We start from the raw sequence: 5976 nt of genomic DNA on the forward strand, positions 1-5976 counted from the left end.
GCCCTCCTACGGCCTCCTCCACGTCTCCTGATGTACTGGCCTGTCTTCTGGTAGCGCCTCCATGCTCTGGACACTACGCTGACAGACACAGCAAACCTTCTTGCCACAGCTCGCATTGATGTGCCATCCTGGATGAGCTGCACTACCTGAGCCACTTGTGTGGGTTGTAGACTCCGTCTCATGCTACCACTAGAGTGAAAGCACCGCCTGCATTCAAAAGTGACCAAAACATCAGCTAGGAAGCATAGGAACTGAGAAGTGGTCTGTGGTCCCCACCTGCAGAACCACTCCTTTATTGGGGGTGTCTTGCTAATTGCCTATAATTTCCACCTGTTGTCTATTCCATTTGCACAACAGCATGTGAAATTTATTGTCAATCAGTGTTGCTTCCTAAGTGGACAGTTTGATTTCACAGAAGTGTGATTGATTTGGAGTTACATTGTGTTGTTTAAGTGTTCCCTTTATTTTTTTGAGCAGTGTATAATATACATTACAATTCTACCAGGAGGAATCACTTCCCCTCAGACTCATTGCCGTTCCTACTATAGCAGGCTATATGACACAGCGAGAGCTAGTCAAAGAGTCTACAAGTGCGTCCCAAATGGCACTACTTTTCACCCGAGCCCTATCAGCCCTGGCCAAAAGTAGTGCACTAAATAGGGGAATAGGGTGCCATTTGGGACAAAACCATCAACGTCTTGGGGGCTCGTCCTGCTGAGCTGAGATCTGGTTTGAGGTATGTCACATCAAACATCTCCAATCCAAAGTTAAATCTAGAATTGGCTTCCTATTTCGCAACAAAGCCTCCTTCACTCATGTGCCAAACATACCCTCGTAAAACTGACCATCCTACCGATCCTCGACTTCGGCGATGTAATTTCCAAAATAGCCTCCAATACCCTACTCAATAAACTGGATGCAGTCTATCAAAGTTAACTAAAAAGCAGCATTCTCCAAGAGAGGATGGCTCTCACTTCAGCAGTGATGAATTCATGAACTTCTTTGAGGAAAAGATTATGATCATTAGAAAGCAAATTACGGACTCCTCTTTAAATCTGCGTATTCCTCCAAAGCTCCATTGTCCTGAGTCTGCACAACCCTGCCAGGACCTAGGATCAAGGGAGACACTAAAGTGTTTTAGTACTATATCTCTTGACACAATGATGAAAATAATCATGGCCTCTAAACCTTCAAGCTGCATACTGGACCCTATTCCAACTAAACTACTGAAAGAGCTGCTTTCTGTGCTTGGCCCTCCTATGTTGAACATAATAAACGGCTCTCTATCCACCGGATGTGTACCAAACTCACTAAAAGTGGCAGTAATAAAGCCTCTCTTGAAAATGCCAAATCTTGACCGAGAAATTATTAAAAACTATCGGCCTATATCGAATCTTCCATTCCTCTCAATTTTTTTTGAAAAAGCTGTTGCACAGCAACTCACTGCCTTCCTGAAGACAAACAATGTATACGAAACGCTTCAGTCTGGTTTTAGACCCCATCATAGCACTGAGACTGCACTTGTGAAGGTGGTAAATGACCTTTTAATGACGTCAGACCGAGGTTCTGTGTCTGTCCTCGTGCTCCTAGATCTTAGTGCTGCTTTTGATACCATCGATCACCACATTCTTTTGGAGAGATTGGAAACCCAAATTGGTCTACATGGACAAGTTCTGGCCTGGTTTATGTCTTATCTGTCGGAAAGATATCAGTTTGTCTCTGTGAATGGTTTGTCCTCTGACAAATCAACTGTAAATTTCGGTGTTCCTCAAGGTTCCGTTTTAGGACCACTATTGTTTTCACTATATATTTTACCTCTTGGGGATGTCATTCGAAAACATAATGTTAAATTTCACTGCTATGCAGATGACACACAGCTGTACATTTCAATGAAACATGGTGAAGCCCCAAAATTGCCCTCGCTAGAAGCCTGTGTCTCAGACATAAGGAAGTGGATGGCTGCAAACTTTCTACTCTTAAACTCGGACAAAACAGAGATGCTTGTTCTAGGTCCCAAGAAACAAAGAGATCTTCTGTTGAATCTGACAATTAATCTGGATGATTGTACAGTTGTCTCAAATAAAACTGTGAAGGACCTCGGCGTTACTCTGGACCCTGATCTCTCTTTTGAAGAACATATCAAGACTGTTTCAAGGACAGCTTTTTTCCATCTACGTAACATTGCAAAAATCCGAAACTTTCTGTCCAAAAATGACGCAGAAAAATGTATCCATGCCTTTGTTACTTCTAGGTTGGACTACTGCAATGCTCTACTTTCCGGCTACCCGGATAAAGCACTAAATAAACTTCAGTTAGTGCTAAATACGGCTGCTAGAATCCTGACTAGAACCCCAAAAATTTGATCATATTACTCCAGTGCTAGCCTCCCTACACTGGCTTCCTGTTAAGGCAAGGGCTGATTTCAAGGTTTTACTGCTAACCTACAAAGCATTACATGGGCTTGCTCCTACCTATCTTTCCGATTTGGTCCTGCCGTACACCTACACGTACGCTACGGTCACAAGACGCGGGCCTCCTAATTGTTCCTAGAATTTCTAAGCAAACAGCTGGAGGCAGGGCTTTCTCCTATAGAACTCAATTTTTATGGAATAGTCTGCCTACCCATGTGAGAGACGCAGACTCATTCTCAACCTTTAAGTCTTTACTGAAGACACATCTGTTCAGTAGGTCCTATGATTAAGTGTAGTCTGGCCCAGGGGTGTGAAGGTGAACGGAAAGGCTGGAGCAACGAACCGCCCTTGCTGTCTCTGCCTGGCCGGTTTCCCCTCTTTCCACTGGGATTCTCTACCTCTACCCCTATTACGGGGGGCTGAGTCACTGGCTTCTGGTGTTCTTCCATGCCGTCCCTGGGAGGGGTGCGTCACTTGAGTGGGTTGAGTCACTGACGTGGTCTTCCTGTCTGGGTTGGCGCCCCCCCCTTGGGCTGTGCCGTGGCAGAGATCTTTGTGGGCTATACTCGGCCTTGTCCCGGGATGGTATGTTGGTGGTTGGAGATATCCCTCCAGTGGTGTGGAGGCTGTGCTTTGGCAAAGTGGGTGGGGTTATATCCTACCTGTTTGGCCCTGTCCGGGGGTTTCATCGGATGGGGCCACAGTGTCTCCTGACCCCTCCTGTCTCAGCCTCCAGTATTTATGCTGCAGTAGTTTATGTGTCGGGGGGCTAGGGTCAGTCTGTCACATCTGGAGTATTTCTCTTGTCTTTTCCGGTGTCCTGTGTGAATTTAAATATGCTCTCTCTAATTCTCTCCTTCTCTTTCTCTCTTTCTCTCTCTCGGGAGCCCTAGGACCATGCCTCAGGACTACCTGGCTTGATGACTCCTTGCTGTCCCCAGTTCACCTGGCCGTGCTGCTGCTCCAGTTCCAACTGCTCTGCCTGCAGCTATGGAACCCTGACCTGTTCACCGGACGTGCTACCTGTCCCAGACCTGCTGTCCCAGACCTGCTGGAACCCTGACCTATTCACCGGATGTGCTACCTGTCCCAGACCTGCTGTTTTCAACTCTCTAGAGACAGCAGGAGCGGTAGAGATACTCTCAAAGATCGACTACGAAAAAGCCAACTGACACTTACTCTTGTGTTACTGACTTGTTGCACCCTCGACAACTACTACAACTACTATGATTATTATTATTTGACCATGCTGGTCATGTGCTGTTATAATCTCCACCCGGCACAGCCAGAAGAGGACTGGCCACCCCTCATAGCCTGGTTCCTCTCTAGGTTTCTTCCTAGGTTTTGGCCTTTCTAGGGAGTTTTTCCTAGCCACCGTGCTTCCACACCTGCATTGCTTGCTGTTTGGGGTTTTAGGCTGGGTTTCTGTACAGCACTTTGAGATATCAGCTGATGTAAGAAGGGCTATATAAATACATTTGATTTGATTTGATTTGATATCACAGTGCCATCCGTTTTGTCACCAAAGCCCCATATACTACCCACCACTGCGACCTGTACGCTCTCGTTGGCTGGCCCTCGCTTCATACTCGTCGCCAAACCTACTGGCTCCAGGTCATCTACAAGACCCTGCTAGGTAAAGTCCCCCCTTATCTCAGCTCACTGGTCACCTTAGCAGCACCCACCTGTAGCACGCGCTCCAGCAGGTAAATCTCTCTAGTCACCCCCAAAGCCAATTCCTCCTTTGGCCGTCTCTCTTTCCAGTTCTCTGCTGCCAATGACTGGAACGAACTACAAAAATCTCTGAAACTGGAAACACTTATCTCCCTCACTAGCTTTAAGCACCAACTGTTAGAGCAGCTCACAGATTACTGCACCTGTACATAGCCCATCTATAATTTAGCCCCATTATTTCTATTTCTACTTTGCACTTTCTTCATCTACAAATCTACCATTCCAGTGTTTTACTTGCTATATTGTATTTACTTTGCCACCATGGCCTTTTTTGCCTTTACCTCCCTTATCTCACCTCATTTGCTCACATTGTATATAGACTTATTTTTCTACTGTATTAATGACTGTATGTTTGTTTTACTCCATGTGTAACTCTGTGTTGTTGTATGTGTCGAACTGCTTTGCTTTATCTTGGCCAGGTCGCAATTGTAAATGAGAACTTGTTCTCAACGTGCATACCTGGTTAAATAAAGGTGAAATATATATATATATATTTTTTAATAAAAAAATGTGAGGAAAGCTTGGGTCAGAGCAGAGGGCCCTGGTCTCCTCTACTCATCTAGGCTGAATATCAAATGACACCATATTCACTACATAGTGCACTACATTTGACTAGAGCCCTGGTCAAAAATAGTACACAATATAGGAAATAGGGTGCCATTTGGGATGCAGAACTACAGTCTTAATTACATTACTATCCTCCTCATCACCACCTGTCATCACCTGTATCGCCATGGAAACATTTCACTCAGAGCCCCCTGACATCATGCTGTTACTATAATATCATGTCATAACTTTACATTTACCAAATCTTTTTAGGGAACACTTGTTTCTATTGAGTCACTTCAACAGCATTACCACAAATGGGAAACAATAATACAAAATGTACAATCCTCCCTCCCACCCCCTATTAGCCTGGCCCCAGATCTGTTTGTGCTTTTTCTTACTCCATTGTCATTCCCAAGCAAAACATATTTGGCGTAAGACTTTCATAATAAGAATTTGGTAAGGAAGATAACACCCCATCCTTTGATTGACCTGTAGTTGAATTCTAGTTTAAGTTTGGTTTACACTGTAATGTGTTATGTAAGCTGCAAGTATGTACAGGTAAGGGTTTGGACAGGATGGATGAGAGCCTGGTGAGATTCTCCTCATAAAGCATCATTTTCTTGACTGATGTATTGTCAAGTCCTATCAACAATATTTAATTGCAAAAGGATTAAGCCATACCATTGTTGAAATAGTTTCTGATTAAGACTAAATGCCACACACACAATCAAAGCAGTTTGTTTGACACTTGTCAATACATAACAACATTTATGGTGCCGTCTTCAGGGAGTAAAATTACCAGACCGATTCAATCCAGACAATTGGATCATTGCATGGGCTTCAAACATAAGATCATGATGAAAATGATTGTAATGTTTTTCTGTGTATATTTCTTAGTAAAAGTTTGAATTCCTTGTATGACTTATTAAAACAATTGCCATGTATTGCTAATCATACACATACTGCTATAAAGCACTATAATACATGATTTATTTCATAGTACATTACGGACTCCTTTGAAACACAACAGCTTGGATGGAGATTTTCGATTGAGGCTAATATACAACACAAAGTGAAGAGAAATCATAAAACCCATTGTGAACAGAGATGTGTACAAGAAGCCAACTAGTTTCTAAAAAAGGAACAATAAACGTTTTTTTTTAAACAACAATGGATACACCATTGTTTTCAAGAATGTAAGTTTTATAGAAATTGACATCATCGATTATTTACACAAAAACATCCATGTACGTTTGCAAAACTACAAGTAATTTACCAAACT

The sequence above is a fragment of the Salmo salar genome, chromosome ssa09, assembly GCF_905237065.1.
Source record: "Salmo salar chromosome ssa09, Ssal_v3.1, whole genome shotgun sequence".
NCBI classification, from domain to species: Eukaryota; Metazoa; Chordata; class Actinopteri; order Salmoniformes; family Salmonidae; genus Salmo; species Salmo salar.